Genomic DNA, 14,494 nt, shown 5'->3' on the forward strand with positions numbered 1-14,494 from the left:
CTTCTTCAACTGATATTTTATTGAGCACCTACACCATGCAAGGAACGAGCATTGTTAATATAGTGGTGATGCACATATGCATGGTCCATGCTGTCATGAAATTTTTATTCTAAGATAATTTTTTATTTTTAAGCCACAGGGTCTCACTCTGTTGCCCAGGCTGGAGTGCAGTGATGGGATCATAGCTCACTGCACCCTCAAACCCCTGTGTTCAAGTGACCCTCCTGCTGGAGCCTCCCGAGTAGCTAGGACTATAGGCATGTGCCACCACACCCCACCAATTTTTTAAATTTTTTTGGTAGAGATGGGGTCTCACTACATTGCCCAGGCTGGGTTTGAACTCCTGGCCTTAAGTGATCCTCCCACCTCGGCTTCCCAAAGTGCTGGGATTACAGGCATGTGCTACTATGCCCTGCCAGAAAAGATAAACTTTGAATACAGGTGTAACAAGTGTTATAAAGACAGAGTGCAGGGTTTATGACAGGGGAGTCATTTTGATGGTGTGAGTTGGGGATGTCACGCTACAGGAGTGATTTAAGCTGACGTGTGAAATATGTATTCCGGCTAGACTGTCCACTATCAACAGTGAGAAAGTGGTAGGAGGTAAAGAGAAAGAATGAAGGGCTTAAAGCCTTAGTGACTGTTTATAGCTAAATAGTGGAAACCAATATGATTTTGTTAAATGCGGGATGTGGCAGTTGCCTTTTTGACATTTTTCCCATGAACCTGCAGGAATACATGAGTTTTGAGGAGTGAGGATATCTTTGTGAAATTGCTCATCACAACACACACAGTTTAACCTGGATTAGGTCCCTCAAACACACTGCCAGCCAACGGCCACTCCTGCCCTTCAGCAGGGCTCTGTGGTACGTATGAATGCTAAGACCTGAGACCATGATCTTTTTTGACAAGCCATTTTTTGTCCTGGGATCCCAATTAAATCCGTATGCATTCTGTCTCTGGGGTCAGGAGGATTAAAGCTGGGGATGGAATGAGGCAGATAATTATGACTACCTCTTATTTACTCCTTGTTTCTCTTTTGGGGATACTCATATGGAAATACATAAGCTATTTTTCTTCTGTTATCCTCCTGAGGAAAGAAGGAAAAGGAATGGGTTGGAAATCTTGGGCTGAAGCAGAGAGAACTGTGGGCTGTGCTGAGATGGTGCTCTCTGGTTTATAGACTTCCAAAGTTTTCTAGTTCTCATCACTGTTCTGTCAAGGAGTAAGTAGCTCTGAAGCTCTCCATAATATCTGTTCCTCCTGGGTTGCAGCTCTTTTGTATCAGAGCTCAGACTAAAAACAATAGCTGTAGGAGGAGGTATTGGAATAAATGAAAATCAATCACATACTGCAGAATCCTGAGCACTCTGCATCTGCATGGCTCAGACACTACTGCACACAACGTAGGAGTTTGTCTTGTGTTCCACATCATCCTTTGAAAGGGAATAACTCTGCACTTCACATATATACATGTTTATGGCCTAACATGTCCCACTGTCCTAGGCCTTTGTCTTAACACATTACATCCATTGTTTCTGCTTTCTACGGGTTGAGTGAAAATAGATGGTTACATCAATGCATATAGTAAATTGATGGTGGCCCAGGTAATCAAGTCTTGAAAAAATAATTTTAAGAAAAAGATGCACTTCATACAACCTTTTTTTTTTTTTGACTTTCAAGAACTCTTAGTTTAGTAAAAGCTACTCACTACTTTAAAGAGTTTTCCATTTCATTCAACTGTTCACACTGCTGAACTGAGTGACATGGGTACCACTTTTCTTGTAGAAAGGAAAATATAAGATTTACAAATATTTTCTGACATTTTTGATAAAATGTACAACATAGTTTAGTTGAAGAAGGCATTTCCTACTTAATGCATTTTAAATTATTTGTGTTTACTTTTACCTCTTTCCTATAAATCTGTAGTCATTCTGGCAAGATAAGTAATAGGCATCCTGGTGGTTACTGCTCATTAAAAGGGAAACACAAGTTTGACTCGAGGGAGAGGGCTTAGGTGAGAAAAGCCATTCCTTATACAGTGATGGTCTTCACACAGTATGGTGATAAAAGCTCAATGGAACTATTCTGGGTCATTCCTTTATCATCATTTGGTGTCATTTTTGCTTCTTCATTTGCTGATAAAGCATATTTTCTAATGCCAAAGATTGATTACTCCTGCTATACCTGAATTACAAATACAAGGGCTGTATCAGATGCTGTTGTTTCAGCATCAGCGTAAGCCAGAATAAGTATTTAAAGATATTGCAGTAATGATCATTCATAGAAAGAAAGTAGAACTTTGTTAGTGTCTCTGTGATTTAGAATTCAATGAAGGAAAGAGCTCCCAAGGTATAGAATTATTATTGCTTTTTAATAGCATCTGAGTAATTTTCATTTCTTTTCTTTGTCCTTCAAGTGTAAGAAAATATCAAGAATATTCCTTCCTTGTGGGATAAATCTCACCTACTTTTTTTTTGTAATTTTTGCTTGCTTCTTTGGAATGGAACTGAGTCTAGGCAGTATAGTTACGTTAATGTGGGCAGTTTGATTTTTAAAAAAGTCATTTAGAGAATGGTCACCACCTAGTTGGTCAGAATGTTCTCAGGGTGATATAGTAAATGCTGGCCATAGTTAACTTAATTAGCTGACAAACCATGAAACCTCTTGGTCACCTAGTCATGTAGACATGGTATTAAACTACAGACCACTAATGCATATATCTGAGAACTATGTGAAAGCTTTTATTGACTAAAGGAAAGTTTACAGCACAGTGAAATTATATTACTTAATCTATTAAGTTATGTGTTTTTATAAATACTTTGGAAATATCTCTCTGGTTAGTGCTAAGGAAATCTTCAAGTTAATATTAAAAAATTCACCAAGTTAATGGTTTTCAACCATATTATACCCAATTATCCATCACAAAAATATATTTTATGATGCCCAATATAGTAATCTTAAATGAAATTAACAGATAATACTTACCTACTTGTGCACATCATTGAAAGAGGATCTATCATGTTGTAACTGTAATATGTAGGAAATATAAAAGGGAAGTATATAAGGAGATACTATGTATGTAAGCTGTAAATGCTCTGACACCACTATTCTAGTAGATGGAAATACACACTATAAGTCTAAATTGCCACTTAGGTACAGGATTATCCCTCCTGAGAACCATTCCAGGAGTCAAGGGGTTTCCAGTGGTCTAAAAATATGTCTATTTTGTTCTTGCTCCATACCAGTTCTAAACATGGCATTTGGCATGGAGTAAGTGCTCAATAAACACGTATACCATGAATGTTGAATGAGCAAAAGAAACAAAACAAATCTTTCTCCTGCAAGAATTTATTTTCTGGTTAGAATGTCAGGTCAGTTCAGTAACACACAAAGCGAGGGTTCCTTGGTGCCCATGCACCCCAAACGGGCTGCATGGTGCATGCTGTGGGGAACTTGAGGATGCAGGCACCCACCCTGACCAGCTGTGAGCTGAGAAGGACTGCTGTGGTCTCAGGTCATCCAAGCAGCAGGCCAGTTATGCATCTCAACTACACTCTGCTCAGCGCACTTCTGTGCCAGTTACAGGCCCAGGTGCAGGGGACAGATAGGTTAATAAGGCCCTGTGCTCCTGCAACTGCCATTTGAAGGTGTTTCCAACATCAGAACGTGTCAGAAGCCCTTCAGGGATGGTTAAATGAATATTCCCAGGCCCCACCTCAGAGATCCCGATCTGCATTTTAACAAGTTTCAGAAATAAATTGTGATGTAAGTGGTTCATGGACCTCACTTTAAGAAACATCAAATGAGGTGGACAATAAACCTAAAATGTGTTCTTTATGAGAATTTTCAATATTTGGGAAATGAATGGCAACCATGGGTGAATGTTGAGAATTCTTTTGACAGGAAATTTCTTACATTCATTTTATAAATCAAGTGAATGCAAAAGATGAGAGTGTATGTTTTTAAAACTTCATTTATAAGACTGATGCTGTTTGTAAGACATTATTGTTTTAATATTCATGTGATAGTAAAAATGGTCTTGATTATATGTGATGCACTTATATTTGTTTTCTTTTGTTAGTATTGCAGATGGAAAGGTAAATGGAAATATATTTAGAAGTAGAAGATGGTGTTGTAAGGCAGCTTTTAAGTTTTCTAATATCTTATAACACCATCTTATACTAAGATTATTTCTAGGATTTTAAAAAATCACCTTAAAATTCCTTTTTAAGAAACACCTTAGGATTAGCCAAAAGTGTTTATGGTTTATCTCCTTAGTTTAAGATTTTATTTTTATGTACCTTGTACCTTTTATGTACCTTGTCTGAAGTTTTTAACTGTAATCAAACTGTATGTATTAAAAACATACACTCTTATCTTTTGCATTCACCTGATTTATAAAATGAATGTAAGAAATTTCCTTTCAAAAGAATTCTCAACATTGACCCATGGTGGCCATTCATTCCCCAAATATTGAAAATTCTCACAAAGAACACATTTTAGGTTTTTAAGTGTAATCAAGTTTCAAACTGTAATCAAAATAAGAGTATATCTGATGATACATGCCCTTTTAGTAGTATATATCTGACAATATTTTAAATATAGGTAGCTATCTTAGTTACAGAGAAGCTTACATACCAAAGACTAATACAAGTTTTTTGACTGTATATATTTGAATGCATTTTTAAAAATGTAATTGGGTGAAAGCAGAATAAAAGACTTTCCACGTTTTATTATGTATATTTAATAGCTCAACATAAGGGGGTAAATGGACAGTTACTCTGGTAGAAAAAGACCTATAGCTGCGGATAATTCCATTATATCTCCCTCTAGGCAAGGGGACCCACCCCTACTGATGCCTCCACGCACTCCCAGGCCTCATCCTCATGAAAATAAATCAACCAACCAACCAAAATAACCCTAATTTTGAATCACAGATCATTAGCATTACTTACAACCATATTCAAATTAATCACAAATTCACAAAAAAGCAATAAATTCATAGGTCAATTAATAGCTTTGTCTACATGATGTCAAACAAGGGTTTTATTACTATTTCTGAACTGAATGTTTTCTTTTTTAAAAATCTAGTTTCAATGCTATGAATACTTAGCTTTTTAAAAATCAAATAATTTACAGGGCCACGAAGATTATAGTTTTCTTCTTTTAAAATTAGTAATCATCTTAGCACATATAAAGTAAACAAAATGAGAAAACAAATGTCCAGTTTATTGTCTTAAGCTTGCAAATGATAAGAAGGCTGCCTTTTTATTCTTTGGAATAGTTCTATAGGTTATTAAGATAACAGAGGACTAGATGAATCTTTAGTGGGATACGTATTTACAGAAAGTTTTCTAAAAAATGCTTTCTATGGAGAAAATCTTTTTGCTTAGATGTGCTATTTTGTGGGTATAAATTCAACTGGGTAGAGAGTATTCTGAACAAATCCTGAGTTGTTCATTTGTTAAATTTGATTTCCTCATTTTTTAATTTTATATATGACTACTGAAAAACTACAAAACAAAAATTTGGTTTAATTTCCATTTAGACCTTTTCCAAGGAGACTCAGTAATACAAGTGAGCAAAGGTCACATTTTTGAAAGAAACTTCCTCTTTCTTATGTATTCTCAGAGTGTTGCCATCATTTATAAAGATGACCCAGCACATGTTATATTCAAATAGAAAAATGATTATAAACATCAACATGTGTAGATTTCCATAGACTTCCTGATATTCACAGGATGTGTAATACTGAAGAAATGAGGTACGGTTACACACACACAGGCACACACAAAGGACTCAAGCAGAGCAGAGTCACGAGCAGTGGACAGTTGAGTATGGGACTGACTCAAAAGAAACTGATAAAGTGAAAGTGTGTGAAGGCTATGCCTGGTGAGATTGGCCCATGGTTACACCAGATACAATAATAGGACACAGGCGAAGATCCCTTCTGCCTCATGTTGCACTGAGAGTCCAAGAAAGTTTGGCAAGTAGACCCTGAAGTCCTGTCCAGATAATCCAAAATCATCACCCATGGAGCTTAATTCTGAATTTCCGCCCCAGACGAAACTCCGATTAAATTCAATGAGTGTTTCTCATTTTAGAAAGTTGTGCATGTGCATGCCATATTCTTTTCTTAGATAAAAACATACCCACAGCTCCTTCCATACAAAACGAAACCAAACACATTTAGAACACATGTAAGCCATTTCTCTATGGGAAAGGCCATTTGTGGTTAACACAGAAAGTATTTATGGTTTCACTGTTAATTGTGGTTTCTTTGTATTAGCCAAAAAAGGTAGCATTTTTCATGTTAGAAACAGTATGAAAGCAATAGCCTTTCTAAAAAATATCCGCATTTTCTGGGGCATGAGGAAGTAACTGAATTTATGATATCTTCTAAACACCAAAGGAGTATATGCAACATAAAATTGTGTTTTCAATTTGAATAAAAGCTTATTCAAAATTATCTTAATTGTACTTTTGTACATTTCCACAAGATAAGACCGTATAATCAACATTGTATATTTAAGGCATTTGATTTTTTATTTGTATTTGTTATCTAGGAATAATAACATTTATTTCTGAATCAATGCTATTCTTGTAAATTAATTCCTTTCTTCTGAAAATTGTTAATTTTACAACGTGCATGTTTATAAACGCGGATTCATTTACCTAAATCAGTTGGCTGACCTGTCTAATCCCTTCCCTCTGTCTTCCTCTTTCTCTCTTCCTTCTTTCTTCTCCCCTACTCTCCTCTCCCCTCCCCTCTCCTCCCCTTCCCCTTCATTCCTTCCAAAATGCAATACTGCATTTTGGCAAGGATTCTATAATGAGAGTGAGTGCATTCAAGAGGTTAATTACATGTAAAAACAGTCAGTTTCATTAATTCGAATGTACTATACATTTTTGGGGCCTATATGTTAATATTTTTTAACAGACATTTCCACAAGTGCTGCATTTTAACATCTGAATGCATCATGTATATATTATTAGAAGAGGGAAAGAAGAGACAATTGTGATTATTAGGTCAATAACCTGAACACTTAGGAAGATTAATATATCAAGCAGTTTTTTGTAAGTACACTGGCTTTTATTACCTACAGGAAATAATATATTTTCTAATTTCATTATTATGCAATTTAAAAAATTTTAGAAGAAGCAATATATAAATATTTGATTATATCTTATTAAATTCCATAAGAAAAAGAAGCCATCAAAACATGACCCTAATTGCCTCTTTCTGAGTGTGAAAAACATTCTTTATGAAAATGCTTGGAAGTGTAATTTATCAATTTAATCACATACATTTATGTATATCTCCTGAGTGTACGTGAAATTGAGTCTAAATGAACATTTTATGATGTTAAACGCATTTTTCCAAAGATCTACATTTATTCAAAGATCATGTAAAAGGCTGTTAATTTGGATAAATACTATTCTGTCCATTGCTAAGGATTTATAAAATTCTGAGTTTAACTTAAAGACATCAAACATATTGGTACATTTAAATTGCACCAGTATTCGTTTTTAAAAATCTTTAATAAAAAATGTAAAGGTTTTGATTTATATTTTGTCTCCTTTCTCTTACAAATGGAAAATTAAACTGGAATATATTGTTATGTATGAAATTTATTAACTATGATTAGGTTATATACTATATAACTTTCTGCCTCTCAAATATTATTGTAATATATTTTATATAGTGTGTAATATTGAATCTTAGTGTAGTAATATATTTTGACATTTATAGATTTATATATTTTTAAATCTATTCATAATCATAGGATATGTTTTTCATGTCTTTTTGTGATTTTTAGTTTGAAAAACATAAACATTTTAAGCGATAACATTCATAGAAGGCAAATACTTCTCTGTGGAGTCTTTACAAAAAGGAATAAAACCTCAAACTAGAATTCATTTAACTTCATTTTAATAGATATGTTACGTTTTATTTTTGTTGCCGACATCTGAAGTAAATAATTTCTGAATCCAGGTAGTTGTTTTTGCACAGCAGAATAAAATATCTTTTTTACTATTTTACTATTTTCATTTGTATTCAAATATTGATATGAAGTAACCAAAGAACAAAACAGACTTTACTAATACATTCTTCAGTTGCGGGCAATCGGTGGTGAGAGTCAAAAAGAAGAAAAGTCCAAACAAAGGTTTTTCATTTCTTGCTGTTTACAAATATGTAAAAACAAGAATTCATAGTGTCCATATATTTCCTAGCCTTTAGTGTCACATTTTGTTCAGCAAAGGTTTCTTACCTTTTTTCATTGATGCCTTATTGAGAATCCTGAAATACTGCTGCTCAGTTCTTTCCTCTTCATCTGCTTGCATTGTGCATATCAGTCTGTAGGGGGCACTCCTCAGCTACCACAAAGACTTGTGATAAGTCCTTTCTGTGGTCTGAAATGTATTTAATACTCATTATTTTATCAAGGCACTTAGTTTAAAGAGAATTCATAGTTTATCTTTAAAGCATATATAGCCATAATTGAGGAAAAAAACCCTCAGGTATCAAGATGGGCATTTGGATTTCCGAGGATGTTAATACAAATTTACAAAACTGCATTGTACTTTGGTAAATTAGTACTTTTCAGAGCTTCCTTCTTTCTATTCTTTTCTTGGAGCTCAGGGTGGATTTTATAATACCCAGACTTTTATTACTATACCTTGAGCCTTGTTGTCTCTTTGCCTTGAGGGCTCCCAGAGAGCAGAATGTAGAGTGATCGTGATTTACATGTGGGAAGAGGAACCACAGAGTTTTTACATAGAATTACATGCCCTACACTGGAGCTTATAAACAGCTTATCTTTAACGGGAGTGAAATATTGAATTTAAGATTGTGTGTGGCCTTCTCTACTCCCTTTCCTCCCTTTCTCCTCCCATCTCCAACAAAATCTACTTGGGTGGCAATTCTAAGAACCCCTTCCATAATAATGACGTGGTCCTCTCACATGGCTGTATCTTCCAGGTTCACATCAGCTGTGGGTGCAGCTGCTTTGGCTTATTATAGATTTCCATAGTTACCTCTCAGAGAGACCAGCAGCATTAACTGGTCCAACACGTTGGGGGTTGACTTTCTTTCCACATTCAGCCTCTTACTTGCCTCTGTGCCAGTGCTTCTGCGTCCTGCTGTTACCATGGTTGTACTCTACTCACCCTCTTTGAGACCAGCCCCTCCTCTTGATCAGAGAGCCCCTCACTCCTCTGGAGCCTGACACTGGATGCCACTTCAGCAGTTGCTTCGTCCTTTTCCTTATCATCAAACGTTCCCTTTCTCTGCTGTAATTTCTCCTATCTCTCTTCACCCCACTTCTCCTGCAGCCTCTCCATTTCTCAATCCATTTTATTTTTTATTTAATTTTATTTTTTTGAGACTGGCTCTCACTATGTTGTCTGGGTTGGTCTTGAACTCCTGGGCTCAAGGGATCCTCCCACCTCAGTCTCCCGAGTAGCTGGGACTACAGGCATGCCCCACCGCACCTGGCAATTTTTCAGTCCATTTTAGAACAGAACCTCTCAAAGGCCTGTCTGTATCTGATGTCCCAGGCTTTCCACCCCTCCTTCTTTCCTTTCCTGCTCCACTGATGCTCTGTTCTTAAAATCAAGGACCTCCATGATGCTAAACCTAATGGTCAGTCCTCAGCCCTCATCTTTTACTTTATTTTTTTTATTGCTGCCTCCTATATAGTGACTCAGCCCTCATCTTGATTGACATAGAAGCAGCATTTTATTTTTCCCCATAGGGGATCACTCTCTCCTCTTTAAATTATTTCTTTCACATGGCTCTGGTTGTCTTCCTCCCTCACCAGCAGCTCTTACTCCACTCCTTTGCTAGCTGTGTCTCATCTTCTTTTAAAAAGCTTAAAAAACATTTTTTTTTTTAAATGAAGATGGGATCTTGCTGTGTTGCCTAGGCTGGTCTGGAACTCCTGGACTCAAGCAATCCTCCCAGCTTGGCCTCCCAAGGTATTGGGATTACAGGTGTGAGCCACCACACCCAGCCTGAATCTCATCTTCTTGAACCCAGGGAAGCTCAGGTGTCTCTCTCTACACTCGCTTTCTAGGTTAATCTCATCTCTCAGGCTTTACGTACTGTCTATATTCTGAAAAATCCCAATTTTTTCTTTCCAGCCAGGACTACTTCCCTCAACTCCTGGCATGTGTTTTTAACTTCTTTTTCACTGGACATTGCTGTTTGGATGTCCAACGGGCTTCTCAAACTGATCTCCATCCTAATCTCACAAAACAAGCCACTTCTTAACAGTCCTTCCTGTCTTAGAAAAGGGAATTTTCTCATGATAAAACCTCAGTTTTAAGACAGTAGTCCAAGCCGCTGTCATCATTTCCTGTGTCCATTTCTCCTCACTCCAATACACCCTGACATCAAATCCATAGAGGTTAAATATCAGTTCATTTCAGTCCCTTTCTCAAAACCCACCAGTGACTCTCTACAGAACAGAGTGACGGCCACAGTGCTGTTAATGACGCCCGGGCTCTACTGGATCTGACCTCTGAGATACCTCTTGGCTTCTTCCCTTACTCTGCTCCCTGGCTCACTTCACGCCAGCCACATGTCCCACTTTGCACTTGCTTGATAATCTAGGAAAATCCCTGCCTCCAAGGGATTTGTTATTTTCTCTTCCTAGAGTGCTCCTTTCCCTGATACCTTCATGACTCACTTCCTCACTTACATAATATCTTTCCCCAAAGTCATCTATGTACTGCGTAGGTGTCCCTGACCACTCTTAAAAATAGCAGCCCTTGGCTGGGCGCAGTGGCTCACACCTGTAATCCCAGTACTTTGGGAGGCCGAGGCAGGTGGATTGCCTGAAGTCAGGAGTTCAAGACCAGCCTGGCTAACATGGTGAAACCCCGTCTCTACTAAAAATACAAAAAATAGCTGGGTATGGTGGTGCACGCCTGTAGTCCCAGCTACTCGGGAGGCTAAGGCAGGAGAATTGCTTGAACCCAGGAGGCGGAGGTTGCAGTGAGCCAAGATTGTGCCACTGCATTCCAGCCTGGGTGACAGAGCAAGACTCTGTATTAAAAAAAACAACAACAAAAAAAGCAACCCTCCCTAGTGGACTCGGCATTTCACGCAACTTTCTGGCTTTACTTTTTTCCATGGCACTTATCACCATCTGACTTGCCATATCTCTCACCTGTGTATCATCTCTTGTGGCCATCCATGTGTACGCCCCAAAGGGCAGGGGTTTTGTCTGTTGTGTCTGCTTTTGCTTCCCCAGTGCCCAGAGAGATAACTGACATGCAGTAGGCTCTTCGTAATAGTTGCTGAATGAACAAACCCATTTTAGCATATCATCTGTGAAAGGATTTATGTCCAAATTTGGAACTCAGCCAGGATTTGAATTGTATTTTGTCTTTTCTGTTTTAAAGCTTGCTTTCTGGTTTAAATTAGTTCCTCAAAGTGATGCAACTTTATCTTGTGTTTGCACCCTTTGTTTTCTTCAGTTGACTTTGAATACATTGGTCTTTTTGCCTTTAATCAATATTGGATGCAATAATTTTTATTTTTTATTTTAAAAATCTTTTATTTCAACATTCAGCCAGACAGTTGAAGATGTAGCAATTTTTGGAGGCCTCACCATCCCCTCCCCTTTTGGGGGCCATTTTTTTTTATGGGATTAGGAATTTGGGGAGTTTAGGAAGGTCAAACTTCATGAGGAATTTTTAGTAAGGATAACTTTGGGTGTTTTCAAGGACTTCCCCACTTTTGGTAAAATGATAAATCTCTCCTGACGTAAACAAACTTTCTTGAGGAAAAACTTTTTGTTTTTAATAGAGAAAAATTCTGTAAAAGGCTACTTTTGGGGTATTTGGTAGAAGCAGTTGGTCACAGGCCAACTACTTAATTTTCTTGCTCCTCTCTGCCTTCTCCCAATACCCCAATAACCTCAAGGTTATTGTGACCATATGGGATCACCTTTAAATATTTCATCTATAAAAGGTAACATGTTTAATTCCATGCATCAAATTATATGAACAAATTAATTCTGTGCATCAAATTATATGAACAAATTGTGCTACCCTATCTAAGTAAATGTAGAAAAAGCTGTGGAAAAAGAAATCAACATTTGTTTAGGTCAAGCATTGTGCTAAGCCTTTTTCATACATCAACTTTTTATTTTTTTTTTTTTGAGACAGGGTGTCACACTATTGTCCAGGCTGGAGTGCAGTGGCGTTATCACTGCTCATGGCAGCCTCGACCTCCCTGGCTCAAGCAATCTTCCCCACTTCAGCCATCTGGATAGCTGGGACTGCCGATGCATGCTACCATGCCAGGCTAATTTTTTATATTTTTAGTAGAGATGGGGTCTTGCCATGTTGCCCAGGCTGGTCTTGAACTCCTGGGCTCTAGTGATTCTCCTGCCTCAGCCTCCCAAAGTGCTGGGATTACAGGCATGAGCCACCGTGCTCGGCCTTAATACAACCCATTATACAGACAAAGAAATTCAAATTTGGAGAAATTGTATAAGCTTCCCAAGATCTTACATCTAGAAAATTAGAATACTGGGACTCAGAGATTTGTTGGTTTTTCAGACTTGTGTTTAAGAAGCTACTTAATTTGCAATAAACTCTGAAATGCTTTTTAGGCAGTTTTCAGAAAGCATTATGGGTGTATCCTAAATTTTCAGAAAGTATTGTTGGTGTATCCTAAATTTTTAAACTTTCTTGCATAGCTGTGTGAGATGATGATTATTTATTGCACTGGGTCCTTTTCTAATCTTTTACAGGCATTAGCTCTAATTTTTACAATAACCCCAAAACAATGGTGTTATCATCATTGCTATTTTACAGAGAAGAAAACTGAGGCTTATGGAAGTTAAGTAATTTTCCTTATGTTAAAGATGCTGATACCTGGGCTTCTACCTAGGATGATACATCAGATTTTTACATCTTTTACCCCCTCACCTTATTCAGACATCTATTCAAATATCATCATATCAGAAGGGCCCTCTCTAACCAAGCTGTCTAGATAGTTCTGCCTCTAGTGGGTGTCCTCTTAGTCTTCTTAAGTTTTCTTTAAAACCCATTACCACCTAGACATTATATACTTATTTATTTGTTGTGTGCCTTTCCCAGCTAAAATATAAGCTATGTGAGAGTAGAAATATTGTCTATTTTTATTCTCTGCTGTATCTGCAATGCTAGGATACACAATAGTAGACACACAATAAATACCTGTCAAATGAATGTGAACAAGCGTGGCACTGAAAATGTAGGTGGTAAAATCAGATTAAAGTTGGTGAGTTGAAAACAGGAGATAAAGGATTCTTTGAACAAAAGAGAGTACAATAGAGAGGACTAGAACAGAATAGAACAGTCAGATAAGAAATATTGAAGAAATGTTAGAATTTAGGTCCACTTGAAGACAAACCTTGTGAACATTGAAAGGAAAGTCATCCTTTTACATAAGGCAATAGAATTTCTAGAAGAAAGTAATGTATATTTTTGCATCGTAGAAGACTAATAAAACTCACAGTATCTGTTGTTTAGAAAAGTCAGATTTCAAAGTAAAGGAGTATTCAGAGCCTAGACTGATACTTTGACTGGGGAATAAAGAAAAAAACAGACTATTTTGGGGGCTACTTAGGGGAAGAAGTTTTGGTTGTAGAGTTAATCTGAAGACATGTAAGCTACTAAAGAGTTGATGATATTTCTAATATTTTATACTTAAAGAAAATGGGACATTTTACTTAGTTTTTAGGCAGTTGCAGAAAATGAATATTTCTTGAAAAATAACAGGAGGTTTGCCATTGACATATTGTTTTGAGAATTTTAGTGAACTACTTTGTTCATAAGTTTTCCTTGTATCTGTGGGGTGGGGGATAGATTTGAATTAAACACAACATGATAGCACAAAGCAGCCTTTGACTGTCAAAAGCTGGTGCCATGTTTTTTCACTCTCCCCATTCTGGGCTTTTCTATGTTCTTTTCTTTATCTTATTTGTTTTTCCTTTTTGTTCTGTCTTCAAAGCAATAATAATAAAAAATAATTATTATAATAAAAATGATAATAACTGTTAACATTTGAGTACTTTGTGCCAGGCACTATTCAAAGCACTTCACATAACTCAGTGAATTTAATTATCTTGTTAGCTCTAAGAGGTAGGCACAATTATCATACTCATTTTACAGAGGAAATTATGACACAGAGACAGCAAGTCACTTGCTAAAGGTCACACAGCTAGTGAGTGACCCAGCCAGAATGATGAACCCCGGCAGATGGTTGCCAGGGTCCATACTCTTAACCACTAAGCTACCTGTTTTTTTCCTGATGACATTATATTTACATTGAGCTTTTAACCTTTGTGAAATGCTGTTACATACACCAATTTTCTATTTTCTTCCCCTGCCATGGCTTGCCACTGACATTACTCAGCTCCTGCACAGCAACTAGATGACACTTGGCATGAAGGAGCTTCCCTGCCTTGGCTCTCTAGGCACAAGTCAT

At 37.0% G+C, this 14,494-nt stretch overlaps 1 long non-coding RNA gene across 1 annotated transcript in view; it reads right to left on the reverse strand.

Moving 5' to 3' along the window:
- Positions 1–8,899, reverse strand: part of LOC109025908 (uncharacterized) — a 75,747-nt gene extending 66,848 nt beyond the window's left edge. Inside the window, exons 1-2 of the long non-coding RNA XR_002004866.4 lie at positions 8,685–8,899; positions 8,277–8,418 (exon numbers count right to left, since the gene is read on the reverse strand). This is a non-coding gene — a long non-coding RNA (uncharacterized lncRNA). The remainder of the gene's footprint in view (positions 1–8,276; positions 8,419–8,684) is intronic.
- Between the last annotated feature and the right edge of the window lie 5,595 nt (positions 8,900–14,494).

This window comes from Gorilla gorilla, chromosome 11 (assembly GCF_029281585.2).
Source record: "Gorilla gorilla gorilla isolate KB3781 chromosome 11, NHGRI_mGorGor1-v2.1_pri, whole genome shotgun sequence".
NCBI lineage: Eukaryota > Metazoa > Chordata > Mammalia > Primates > Hominidae > Gorilla > Gorilla gorilla.